We start from the raw sequence: 15704 nt of genomic DNA, 5'->3' as shown, positions 1-15704 counted from the left end.
GGTGTATTTTTTTGAATTCATTGGTCCTTTAATTTGTTCTTTATACCTTTTCTCAATCATTTGGAGAAACAAAAGAAAGTATTCGTAGATTCTGGACATGACAGATGATTATCAGAATATGTGTGCAATATAGGCACATAGGCCGACCAATGCCGCTGATAGTGAAGGTTTCTGTTAACCACTTCTTTGGTCCTATCTTACAAGTATCATTAACATTCTGGCTTTGTTTGGGGTTGGAGTAATACCTCTTGTAGTGTATTTTTATCCTCCTCCCCCCCCCCCATGTAATTTTAGTCATAATATAGATCGAATTATGTATTTTTGAGGGGAATGTGGTTACTTTTTCGATATTAAGGTTGCTTGATGCTTATTAGAAAAGTAATAAATTAATCAAAAATCAATATCAGTGTCGATTCAGTTTCTTTTAGTGTGTATGTGTTGATCCTTGAAAAGTAGTGTCAATAGTTACATATACGTTAATAATTTACTTAATATAGCATCATGCACGAATACCTGGAACGGTCTATCTCTCTCTCTCCTCCGGATGTAAATGACTCGCCAAAGAAAGACTTAGATTTTGTCTAGACTGAACGCTGACTACTATTGATTTTTCAGTGAATAAAAGATGGGACGATAAATGGTTTCCATCAGACAAAATAAATGACCTTGTTGAAAATTAGTGAAGCATTAGTGAAGGGATACCTGTAACCTGGATGAATGAGTGTGTGTGTGTGTGTGTGTGTGTGTGTGTGTGTGTGTGTGTGTGTATGTGTTTGTGTGTGTGTGTGTGTGTGAACGACTTCAAGTCACAGACCACTGATTGTTTTGATATTTGGTGAGGATGTTGCTTATTGGTCTAGTTGGGAGATTGAACCGAAAAGTAGCATGGTAATAAGGTAAAAAGGAACCTGTCGGTCAGAATAGCTCTGCTGGGTTTCTTTTGTTCTTTTTTGTAACATGTCTAGAAGTGGTTCTGCTGTTCAGCTCTTCCACTAAGCAGTTTTGTTTTAGCAAAGTGATAAAGTGATAGTGGTTTATATGATGACTCACACACACTATAAACACATTTCACACAGAAAGTTAGTAAAATATTGTACTTTTAAATTATAGTCCACTCACAAGGACCAAGTATTGTGGTTAAGTACAACATTGAACAAGGAGACTTTAAAAGTAAAAAGAGGTACACCTTTACCGATTCAGCCCTGTGGTGGCGCATGTTACTAAATCGGAATGTGATCATTTTCAAAAATATAATACCCACCAATACACATACAAAAATCACCCAAAAAATAGAACAGGGTGTATCCTTGGCTTGAAATTTGAATACCTAGGCATATATATATAAAATTCTATGTTTACCACTAATTTGCATATAAATTACAGTCTCTGGTTAGGGTATTATTCAGGACAAAGTATTCATATTTCCTTAGCAACAAGACCACGACCATAGCAACAGCCAAATGGTGTTTCCAGTTGCAAAAGTAACAACAGGAATGGGTAGGTAAATTGGATAAACATTCAAACAAGTATGCAAATATGCCTATGAACAAGACCAAACCCATATCGACAATCAAATAATAGTGCATATTGCATGGGTTACAAATATAGATTGGCATGTTGATAAAGATTTGTTTTGAATTTGTTGATCCGTGCTTTTGATGGGCAATGAATATTAATTTCAACATGATCCTGGAGCCAACTTCACATACTTAATCTGCATGTCCCTATCATGACCTACGAGTTATCACTACTCGTCTAGCGACTCGTACTGACAAAGGCTCATGAGGTCACATGTATATTCCTTGACAATACGAAGAAACGTAATAACATCTGTAAATGCTCACCATATTTACACGGCCTATGTATAAGCCAGAGTGGAAAATGTGCATCGTCGCAAACCACGGCCCGTTTTACGGCAACGTTATTAACGAGCCTCCCACTGAAGTGTAGTGGTAGAAATAATAACTGTGGTTTGCGAGAATGAAAATGTGGTCAAACAAGACTATTCGTACAATGAATGAATGGTTACGTATAGCATTATAATTAAATGTGATATATTTGAATAGGAATTAGAATTAAACAACATTTGGTGTTTCATCTAATACCGTCGACCTATGTTGTTGCTAAATATGAATTTGAAAGAAAGATGGTGTTAGAGAGGCATCAAAATTTCCGAATGAGGAAAAGCCTTGACTGTTTGTAATGAACAGCATAGTGGCCAAGTAAAATGACGCCCTCTATTAGTTGGTAAGCAAACGTAGTGATATATCGAGTTGAGAGTGTGTTTAACGACAGCAACTAAACCAAACTGAAACATTAACGTGTCGTCGACATGTTTTCATTATATTTGCAAAGAGGAAATCTTACATTCGTAAGTACCAAGAAGTATCATTATTTTTTATAGATACATTGCATATGGGCTATACAAAAAAAACCAATGAGATTGGAAGGAAAAAATTCAGAGCGGAAGTCATAGGTAGGTTAAATCATACGTTACATCTTGTAGACATGGAAGTGAGATGAGATAGAGGGCGATGTACATATATATGTGTGTGTATATATATATATATATATATATATATATATATATATATATATATATATATATATATATATATATATATATATATATATATATATATATATATTACGCTCTGCCACTGCGGTATAGAGCACTGTCTTAGCAGATTGATACTCACCGAGTTATATATATATATATATATATATATATATTAGACAAGCTCGGTGTAACGTAATCATTCAGTCACTGAACTTAAGATTTAACGGCTTTGCAGAGTTATCTCTAACGTGTGTCATATTGATGTCAGAGTTTTTATAATATGGATATCAGATTTATAATTGTCCTCAGTCAAATATGTGATCCAACTCCGTACCATCCGTATGTATGTATGTATGTATGTATGTATGTATGTATGTATGTATGTATGTATGTATGTATGTATGTGTGTGTATGTATGTATGTATGTATGTGTGTGTATGTATGTATGTATGTATGTGTGTATGTATGTATGTATGTATGTATGTATGTAAGATAGGTATAGTTAATTAGGTAGGTAGGTAGGTAGGTAGGTACGTAGATAATAGGTATTTATGAGTGGAATTATGACTGCAGTAATACATCTTTGAAAGGGCTGTATTACTAAATTATAACTAAGCCATCACTTATGTAGAACAATTAATACATGCTTGAAATAGATGTGATGATTTAGTTAATAAACATGACAGAATACGATACACTGACTTTGATGTGTTCAGTCCATTAAATGGTGGTATTGACAGCAAACATACAGAAGGAAACATCTTACATGGACAACTACACTATAGTTTATAGGTTAGATCTGCACAGTTACTCTCATATTTTGTCCATTACATCATTGGTATTTTCTTTAACGCTTAATGCCATTCGTTCTGTTTACAGTGGTAGTCACACATGCTTCATAAAAACAAATTATTGTATATTTTGGAGTAAATTTTGTGTTATTTCATAGGCTATTTGGTAACAGCTTTTGAATGGAGTGAATCTTACCACGACAAACTATGCTCTACAGTCCACCGCTTCTAGATGAAAATTCGATGTTTTAATGTACTGGTAAAAGTATGGGGACAATACACGAGTTGTACCTTTGAACCAGGAAATAGTTATCCTTAACGCAGTCCTGTAAACCAGAGTGGTGATTGGTGCGACTTGGGAAGGATAGGGAGGGGAGGGAGAAGGATTCTACCATACTTTTGGTTTTCTGGAACTCAGAATCTATGTTTCATAAATATTTAAGTTTGGTTTGCAAAGGTATAGTGGAGGTTTTTTATTTGTTGTCATAGTAACCGAATCACCACTTTGGAAGATGAATGAAAATGTTATAAACCATAAATACGTTTAATTTATGAAAGTTAAGGGCATAATTAAAGTCTCAACGTGTATATGTGGAGTGACAGGCAATTAATTTCTTACACAAATAATTGAGGTTTTATACGATTGTTGCCAAATTCAAGACCAGAGTAAACCTAGCCAATCTTAATTACACTATATCCACTTGAGTATCATTACATTTTCCTAATGAAAGGTAGAAAATCGAGTGTTTGAAAGTAATATTGAGTGATATATCTAAATATTTTGTCAGCAATAAAGACATTTCTGATATGATGATGAAACATAAATGTAATTTAATCACGTGATTAATCACAAACACGATTTCATTAACAAATTTTAAGACTTGATTTCTGATTAATATATATATATATTGCCATGATAATTGTACCCTAGTTTAACAGACGAGTACAAATGAACGTCTATGAACCTCTACCCAGTAGACACCAGTCACATGATAGAGGTGAGGAGCTTAGCAACATGTGAAAGCTGCCAAAATACGTCCACGTGTTAGTGAACCATTTACCTCAACAAAGTCTATTCATACCTACCTACATACATACATACATACATACATACATACATACATACATACATACATACATACATACATACCCACGCACGCACGCACACACACACAAACACACACAGACAGACAGACAGACAGACATACATACATACATACATACATACATACATACATACATACATACATACATACATACATACATACATACATACATACATACATACATACATACATACATACATACCCACGCACGCACGCACACACACACACACACAAACACACACAGACAGACAGACAGACAGACAGACAGACATACATACATACATACATACATATATACAGACAGACAGACAGACAGACACACACACACACATACATACATACATACATACATACATACATACATACATACATACATACATACATACATACATACATACATGTATACATGCATACACACATGCATACATACATACATACATACATACATACATACATACATACATACATACATACATACATACATACATACACACATACATAGTGTGGCTTGAGAGACATAAATTGTCAAATAATTTGCTATTAGTTGAAAAACTCACTTCATAAAGGCTTAGTTACAGTATTGTGTAGCGTTACAAATCATATTTTCTCCAACTTTTCTGCTTCCTCATTAAAATATACACGTCATCGAGAACGTTGCATACATTATGAAGCATCTGCTTCATCAATGAAAACAATAATTGACATCTAGGGACCTCTATCTGTCTGGTTTCATCACCCATTTCGCGAGGAGAACCGGATGAAACCAGTCTCTCATTATATATTCAAATCTAAGTACGCCACAAAGTTTAGGAAACTTTATGGAATCTTTAACACAGTGATGAAGAAGTTATAGTACATGTCATAATATATGTAGTATTACAGCATACATTTCCCTATCTTTTACTGTAACATTACATCTATTTTGGAATAAAACATTTCCATTTCTGTAACTTTGCATACATATTTTTCATGCACATATGTATGTACTTCTATGTATGTATGTATGTATGTATGTATGTATGTATGTATGTATGTATGTATGTATGTATGTCTGTCGGTCGGTCGGTTGGACGGTCGGTCGGTATGTATTTATGTATGTATGTATGTATGTATGTATGTATGTATGTGTGTGTGTATGTATGTATGTATGTATGTATGTATGTATGTATGTATGTATGTATGTATGTCTGTGTGTATGTATGTATGTATGTAGGTAGGTAGGTAGGTATGTAGGTATGTATGTATAGACTCTGTTGAGGAAAATGGTTCACTAACACGTGGGCGTATTGTGGCAGCCTTCAAATGGTGCTAAGCTCCTCACCCCTATCATGTGACTGGTGTCTACTGGGTAGAGGTTCATGGATCGTTCATTTGTACTCTTCTGTTAAACTAGGGTACAATGTCTTCTTTATTCCCTTTCTCATTTCTATCCCGAATATCTCACCACATGTTGTATGGTTGTAGACAAAACATTCGTATTTAGAAAAAAAATGGACAAAAATTCTGATTATTTGTTTGTCTTTAATATTTGTTCATTGTGCCGGTTAAATCTTTATTCTGTTATTAATTCGATGTAGACTTGCATTTCTCCATTGATGTATTTGATTATGCATTTCTCAACATATAACTTGATGTATTTGATTATGCAAAATGTCTGGCGTATTTTAGTAAATGAAGTTACTTTTAGTATTTAAAGCATTAAAATAAGAACTTTCAATTCTTCTTGGTAAATTTTAGATAAGTTAACTCATTTTTACTATACAGACAGTTGTCGATATTAAAGGACTTTCACCAGTTTAGAATAATCTATTTATCCTAATGCGATAGACGGTATATTTTGAATATGTATAAAACTATAGCTGTAATACATTCTTCCAGCCTCATAGTGTCACCTCTCGTCTGTTGGATATTCAAATTATTAAGGTGTATGTTATAGACAGGGTGCACACAGACTTCAAATTGAGTCACTAACTAGAACTGTTATATTGAATGCACATGCGAACAAGAATATGTTTCTTTCTACAACCGAAGCAACTAATCATCATGATAATGAGTCGTTATGTTTGATAAAATGTTTGTATGTATGTATGTATGTATGTATGTATGTATGTATGTATGTATGTATGTATGTAAGATAGGTATAGTTAATTAGGTAGGTACGTAGGTACTAAGTAGGTAAGTTTAGGGTAGGTAGGTAGGTACGTATGTACGTACGTACGTAGATAATAGGTAGTTATGTGTGGAATTATGACTGCAGTAATAAATCTTTGAAAGGGCTGTATTACTAAATTATAACTAAGCCATCAATTATGTAGAACAATTAATACATGCTTGAAATAGATGTGATGACTGAGTTAATAAACATGACAGAATACGATACAATGACTTTGATGTGTTCAGTCCATTAAATGGTGGTATTTGAAGCAAACATAGAGAAGGAAATATCTTATATGGACAACTACACTATGGTTTATCGGTTAGATCTGCACAGTTTCTCTCATATTTTGTCCATTACATCATTGGTATTTTCTTTAACGCTTAATGCCATTCGTTCTGTTTACAGTGGTAGTCACAAACGCTTCATAAAAACAAATCATTGTATATTGTGAAATAAATGTTGTATTATTTCATAGGCTATTTGGTAACAGCTTTTGAATGGAGTGAATCTTACCACGACAAACTATGCTCTACAGTCCACCGCTTCTAGATGAAAGTTCGATGTTTTAATGTACTGGTAAAAGTATGGGGACAATATACGAGTTGTACTTTTGAACCAGGAAATAATTATCTTCAACGCAGTCCTGTAAACCAGAGTGGTGATTGGTGCACCTTGGGAAGGATAGGGAGGGGAGGGAGAAGGATTCTACCATACTTTTGGGTTTTTCTGGAGCTCAGAATTTATGTTTCATAAATATTTAAGTTTGGTTTGGTTTGCAAAAGTATAGTGGAAGTTTTTTATTCGTTGTCATAGTAACCGAATCACCACTTTGGAAGATTAGTGAAAATGTTACAAACCATAAATATGTTTAGTTTATGAAAGTTAAGGGCATAATTAAAGTCTCAACATATACATGTGGAGTGACAGGCAATTAATTTCTTACACAAATAATTGAGGTTTTATACGGTTGTAGCCAAATTCAAGACCAGAGTAAACCTAGCCAATCTTAATTACACTATATCCACTTGAGTATCATTACATTTTCCTAATGAATGGTAGAAAATCGAGTGTTTGAAAGTAATATTGAGTGATATATCTAAATATTTTGTCAGCAATAAAGACCTTTCTGATATGATGATGAAACATAAATGTAATTTAATCACGTGATTCATCACAAACACGATTTCATTAACAATTTTTAAGACTTGATTTTTGATTAAAATATATATATTGCCATGGTAAAGGTTCATATTTATAGCATCTGCTACATTGACCAAAACAATTGCTAACTTTGCATATCTGTTTCCTCATCTCTGTATCATCTACATACATACATGTATACATGTATACATGTATGTATGTATGTATGTATGTATGTATGTATGTATGTATGTATGTATGTATGTATGTATGAATGTATGTATGTATGTATGTATGTATGTCTGTCTGTCTGTCTGTCTGTCTGTCTGTCTGTCGGTCGGTCAGTTTGCATGTATGTAAGTATGTAAGTATGTATGTATGTATGTATGTATGTATGTAGGTATGTAGGTATGTAGGTATGTATGTATACACGTGGGCGTATTGTGGCAGCTTTCAAACGGTGCTAAGCTCCTCACCCCTATCATGTGACTGGTGTCTACTGGGTAGAGGTTCATGGAACGTCATTTGTACTCTTCTGTTAAACTAGGGTACAATGTCTTCTTTATTCTCTTTCTCATTTCTATAGCAAATATATCACCACATGCTGTATGGTTGTAGACAAAACATTCGTATTTAGAAGAAAAACTGGACAAAAATTCTAATTATGTGTTTGTCTTTAGTATTCGTTCATCGTGCGGGTTAATTCTTTATTCTGTTATTAATTCGACGTAGACTTTGCATTTCTCAACATATGGCTTGATGTATTTGATTATGCAAAATGTCTGGCGTATTTTAACAGCTTTTAGTAAATGAAGTCACTTTTAGTATTTAAAGCATTAAAATAATGACGTTCAATTCTTCTTGGTAAATTTTAGATAAGTTAACTCCTTTGACTCAGTGACCAATTTGTCGATTTTCTACGACAAACCGCATACAGTTTCACTAAGGTGGCCATTTGTCTTTGGACACTATACAGACAGTTGTCGATATTAATTGACCTGTCACCAGTTTAGAATGATCTGTTTATCTGTTTATGTGTGATAATTCCAATTGTAATTTTCCAAAGAACAGTAACAATTTCAAGACGTTATGATGTACCTGTTTCAAACGGTGATAACTCCTTGCATATATTACTATCTCGGATATTACCAATGCAATAAGATTATTACATAACCCGTGTTTTAGAAATAAAACAAAACGTGTTTACTAATGTTGGGAAAATGAATTCACAGGTGAAGATGTTAGAATAATTTATATATTAAACTTGTGAGTTTTTAGTTGCAGGATGGACATTAGTATGAATGAAATCACATGTTCTGTAGAACGTCTGCGCAAGTTGTTTATCGATAGTCTGAACAGGCTTTAACATATTTTAATATTCCCCTTAGTATTTTCATTTCGCTTTGTTTTATGTTTGTTCATCTCTGGCAATAGGCAATATGGGCGCTACAGTAAACAATATCTTCAGTAACAGTTTTATATCCAACATTAGATTTTAGAGGTGTCAATTGGACAGATTTAGCAATTAATTGAATGTATAGCAAGAAAATATGTTTCTCCGATAGTAATTCGAAAATATACCCAGTGTAACGACACACTGCTATATATTTAATATTATATGGGCTACTATTTAGAAATAGTAGTAAAACTAACTCTGTCTATTGGATGTCTTTGTACATTTGGACACATCTAGCTACAGGACGAAATATCAAAGCCCGGGTAAACGTGCAAACACTGATGACAACTTCTCCTTATAACAGAACATAAAATGAGAAATAAAATAACTAAAATCTATTTTTTACTTCGCTCTCTATCTCAACATGAACACATCAGAACACACATATGCGTCGTCGTCGTCGTCGTCACTCCCCTGGTCAAATTAGATTGATAACTTATTGTGAATTGTAATATTTTGCATTCATTAATAAATAAATACTGTTTCTTCAAACTAATCCATTAACAAAAAATATGTTACGTTTCCAGTTAATGACATGTGTAGTGTTACATCATTAAAGAAGGGATTAAAAATATGAAATGAAATCATTCACTATATGTATAACTGTCAAACCTTCTACAAATACTACATGCACCTTATCAAAACTATTGTTAGTTTTTAATGTAGTTTTGAATTCAGGCTTTAAAGTGAAAATACAGCAGAAGAATCACCACATCCTCAATGTTCGCCTGCCACAATGAATAGTTATCAGAATGTGTTTAAATGTTGTTTTTAAATTTATCTTTAATATCTCCCCCTATACATAAAATTATTAGTATTTAAAATCAGCACACCCCTATACAAAGTATCTGTCACAGCGATAAATTGAAAATTTATTTTTTAATACATAGAAAATCCTATACCTATTTCAAATTACCATTCTATGCTGAGTTAGATTTGAATCGATTGTGTACACCCTAAATACGGGTTATGAAGCATATCATCTGTTCACTTATAGGCAAGAACACGGGCCAGACACGTCACTCCGGTACCGTTCGTCACCTGTCGCGATCGACCACAACTTCATCAATAAGAACTGGAATGACTTTAAGGTAGTTGTTAATTATCCTTCGCGTTAAGGAGCTATCGAGCTATCCAAAGAAACGTAGTACATACTTTTAAAACTACTACCACCACCAACTACAAAGACAGCAACAACTTTGTTTGTTGACAACTTGAACAAACATTTCGTTAGACACTTGGTTCTGACGCAAGTATGAATTCTACATATAAATTGACGATCGATTTAACAGCTGAGAGTGGATAGCAAGATATGCATACAGTAGTTTGAGGCATGTAGGTAGGGTGATTTATTAATTGGAAGGTCGCAACTAATTAATTGGTCGTTTTTAATGGCAATAAACATCATTTTCAGCAAATTATTGGAAAAAAGAACTTATTATGGTATAATTTTCTGTACAGTGTTGTGTTTTGTATATTCATATTTAGATGAGTTCATAGTGCAGCCAAAACCCATACACAATGTATCGCTATATTTTCACACTGTACATAAAGATGTAACTATGTTGTATTGTTATGAAATAGACTAAGACAGTTTCCAAGTCCTTTATCGTCTTCCTGCTAACAATGACATCTTAATAACGAGCATAACAATAATTCTTGAGATTGACATTGCAACAAATGAAATTTCATTTGGATTTGTACTTCCTTTAAAATCTTACATATATAAACGTCCGACAACTATGCCTTAACAATCACACACTAACAAAGTACAATTTGTTTTACTTTTGTAAAAGTGGAGAGGTATTATGCAGAATGCATATTTTTTAAGCATACTATGAAATACCATAATTTATATCGTGTCCCCTTAAAACTAGCATGTAATCATCAAAATGTGTATATCTAAAACGCTGGTTTAAATAATGTATTTGTGCACAACATAGGAAAGTCTTCGCGGATTTTGGAATACGGATTTTTTGAAAAGTGATGACGTGTTAAAATGAAGGATGTAGGACACTTCATTTCATTACACATGTCAGTCTTCCTTCATCAAGGATTAATAACCATCAGTTGTAACCAATGAAAGAACGAAGACATGACTATTTGCACACGAATATATCACGTGATTATGTAAATGCTGCTAATACCATTCCTTGTGGTAATAAATACCTAGCTATACACTGTGAAATTAACAGTTCTCTTCGACCAGCTGATTGAAGACTCCACTCCGTGTTGCTGTAAAAAGAGGTAAGAAAGCTACTTTTTACTTTTTCTATTTTATTGAATCAAATACCATACATTTTCTATTATCTGTAATGTTTTAATTTTCCGGTGATAAAAAGGATTGTAACTAACGTTTTCATTGTCCACTATTTCTAAGTTCTGCTAGATATCTGGTCCTCAAAGTTTTAAGTTTCGTTTTAATCTAAGAGATACAACTATCACGAACCGTGTAAAACACAAATAGGACGATTTTCAGTTATCTGTTTATTTCTTGCAATTAAAAGTACGAACTTGCAAATAGTGTACGTTGTCTTTCCTTCGTGCTTCCAGCTCAAACGTTGATTTGACCAATGTTCTCCGAGTTTATCGTTAAAATGAAAACTTACGAATATAATTACCGTGATGCCAAATGCAATTAAGAGAATTTCTATGTTTTCAGTGTATATATTTCTCCTTTACGATTCCTAATTATCTTGAGAGAGTATATAAAATCGAAGACCTTGGCATTATACTTACCTACAATTCAAGCTTTTTAAGGGGCATATCTCACTTATTGTCAACAAAGCTTTTAGAATGCAGGGTTTCATAAAAAGAAGTTGTAATTATTTCTCTTGCATTCGTTCTCTTAAATCTCTCTGTGTTACCTATGTCAGAAAAATTCTGTAATACGGCTCAATCGCTCGGTCCCCTTGGCAAAAGAAATCACAGGCTAGCATTGAAAGGGTTCAGGAATATATCATCAAATTTCTTTGTTGCAAAACCGGGATCATAATTATGCACATTTATGCGATTTCTTTTGACTTACCCATCCTCTCTCAGAGGATGCTTTTGGACATGATATTTTTATACAAGTGTGTAAGTAATGTTTATAATAGTCCGTATATTCTCTCTAAGTTACGTTTTAATGTCCCACAGAGGATAACTAGAAATTTTACTTGTTTTAAACCTGATGTCAGTAGTATTAATGCTTTTAAACACTGTGCCATTCAGAGACGTATGACAATTTATAATGGTTGTTTTTGTAGTATTTCGATTATCGACTTAACTTATCTCTGAGAAATTTTAAAAAGGCAATTTTGCAAGATTGCCATCTCAGGTTCACCTAACAAGATTAATTTCGGTGTTTACCTTGTTAAGTATTTTTATGTGTACGTTGTTAGTTTTGTTAGTTTTGTTGTTTGTTTGTTTGTTTGTTTGTTTGTTTGTTTGACTTGTATGTGTGTGCTTTGTAGACTTGTCTTGTTCTAGAGTTCATTTTTTAAAGAGGCTGTTAAACCGGACGAGTTTCCGTTGGTCTTCCATTAAATAAATAAATAAATGAATCATCAAGTATGTTCTAATAATTTTGCTTTCATATTTGTTTTAATTACTCGTTATCAATCTTTAAAATGTATTAATAACCTGTCTCCGCTGTTGTTAGAAATTACAATTCGTGTGGCCATGTTAAGAATACACATACGACAAAATTTCATAGGTTTAATTTGGTAGTTAGTTTCATATAATATATCATACTAAAGGTGTTAGGGATATCTTCCATTTTACCAATACCTTCCAATTCCTTTTCTTTCGTAAGTGCATACAATGTCGAAGCTCCGACATGCTAATTTTGCATTTTAAATGTATTACCGCGTTCATTTTAAGATAAATTACATAAAGAAAAGGATTGGTGTCCTTTAGATTCTAAACAATATTCAGGTGAGCACATCTACAAGATTGGTGACATCAATGATAGTGAGGTCAATTTTGAAACTGCTTATTGTTTTTGCTTTTTTGGATGGATAATGGTTAAAGATCCCATTCTGGAATGTCCGAGGAACAAGTGAACTTTATTACCAAGTTCATGTCAACATAACCTCTAAGATATTTCACATAAACAGAAAGAGCGGCGTCCTTTTGATCTCACCGGCATTCAGCTATTCACAAACATATTCTATCCTCCCTAAAATATAAATGTTTATACATTGCAGATAATTGTTAAAGGCAGACGAGAGTTGTCAACATGGCACGTCAGTTGTGGGCAGTATCACTCGTATTGGTGATGACTCTATGTTACGGAATGGCGGCCACTCTTAACAACGAGGTTGGTTTATACATTATTTGTATTATTACACTATACTCATTAAGTTCAAAACCGTTGGAAACTATTAAAGTGGTGCTGTTTGACTTGTAATTGTCTTATATGTGAATACCAGCGCAAAATATTGTCACACTCCTAAACCTGCATTCACAGACACCTCTGGAGAAGGGGTCGGGAAACGTTTTTAAGTTACCCCTTACTTTTTCATATTTTGGAAGTATCCCCTCCCGAATCGTGAATTTTTCGAAGTGTACCCCCCCCCCCCCTTCACCAGGCGCAAGTTTGGGCTTGAGTGACATATTCAGGTAAGTCATTCCGAGGAGATATTATCGGCTGTGGAAAAAAAAGATGATGAAATCATTCAGCCTCCCTTATATATAAGAAAATATTTCCCATTTGATTCATGATACTTTAGTCGTACCTTGTACAATTTTTGACCTGTTTTGCTAAATTCATCCAAGTATACCCCTGCTCCACTATGTATTGCATTAAATGTCCACATTTTTTGAATACACAAAACATTGAATGGTGAGTTCTACAACATTTGACATTGTATCATAGATTTATCTTTTCAATTGCACATAATTGCACAGTTCATGAATGCCAAGCTTTGTCTCCAGTACGCGTACACAGGGGTAAACCAACTTTTCATTTCAAATTGCAAACTATTATTTATTGAATAATTACCGTCTTGTATCGTTTGCCCATAAACGTTTGGAATTCGCTTAGCGTTTGATGGGAGTAAGAAAACTACAAAGAAAGGAAGGGCCCACATTTTAAAAAATAGCGCCAATGGCGTTGTAGCACAACCGTACAGTTTTTAAAAATGTTTTCCCATATGCTGATCCACGCTGGGTATAGGTGTTCATTTGCTGAATGATTATTCATACATTATTGAATGTTTATTCATTTGTCTATAAATCCGTGTTATCTTTGCAATATATGTGATCATTTGGCTGTTGCTATGGGCGTGGTCTTGTTGCTAGGCACATCTGCATACATTTTTGAATGTTTATTCATTTGTGTGTGTTATCTTTGCAAAATATGTGATCATTTGGCTGTTGCTATGGGCGTGGTCATGTTGCTAGGCATATTTGCATACATTTTTTTGAATGTTCATTCAATTATCTATTAATCCCTGTGGTTATCTTTGTGAAATATCTCACCGTTTGGCTGTCGTTATGGACGTGGTCTTGTTGCTAGGCATATTTGCAAACATACATTTTTTGAATGCTTATTCATTTGTATATCAATTCCTGTTGTTATCTTTGTAATATATGTGATGACTTGGCTGTTGCTATGGGCGTGGTCTTGTTGCTAGGCAAATTTACATACATTTTTTGAATGCTTATTCAATTGATTTTTAATCCCAGTGGTTATCTTTGTGAAATACCTCACCGTTTGGCTGTTGTTATGGACGTGGTCTTGTTGCAAGGCATATTTGCAAACATTTTTTGAATGCTTAAACACCCATAAGAATGTTCCCACCAAATTTCAGACCGATCTGCCCAATAGTTTTTGAGTAGGTTTTTTGACCAAAAATTACATTTTTCGACCCAAATCACACACCGGTAGTAAGATCATTTTGATTTGAACAATTTCCCAACTAGACATCCAAGGTAATACACCCATCAAATATCATGGCAATTGGTAAATGCAGTATGATCATGGCGGTCTTGATATGACTCTATTTTTCTTTCCCCACAAAATGTGTGACTTCTTATTCTTTGTACAAACTGTTTTTTGGAATGCCCAAGGATTGTGCATTTATATGAACCTGTTTTGATCATAGTGTCTGAGATTTAATTCACCTGTTCTACAAACAGGCCTAGGTTGCCAAGCAACCTTAAACAGATGTTAATCTTTACACCATTGACACTGACATTTGAAGTGGCCCATAAAAGATTTACTTATTTCATTGCATCAATAAAACAAGAATCTTTCATTTCCAGGCTGAAATCAAAGTATTTTGTAATACAACAAATCACATTTTTAAACGTAAAATGCACATTTCTGATGCGATCATTTTCATTTGAACAATATCCCAACTAGACACCCAAGGTAATGGACCCACCAAATATCATGGCAATCGGTTCAGCGGTATTTGACTTTAAGTTGTTTACACACACACACACACACACACACACACACACACACACACACACACACACACACACACACACACACACACAC

Source organism: Glandiceps talaboti, chromosome 17, assembly GCF_964340395.1.
Source record: "Glandiceps talaboti chromosome 17, keGlaTala1.1, whole genome shotgun sequence".
Taxonomy (NCBI): domain Eukaryota; kingdom Metazoa; phylum Hemichordata; class Enteropneusta; family Spengelidae; genus Glandiceps; species Glandiceps talaboti.
Note: the sequence above shows the minus strand (reverse complement) of the source record.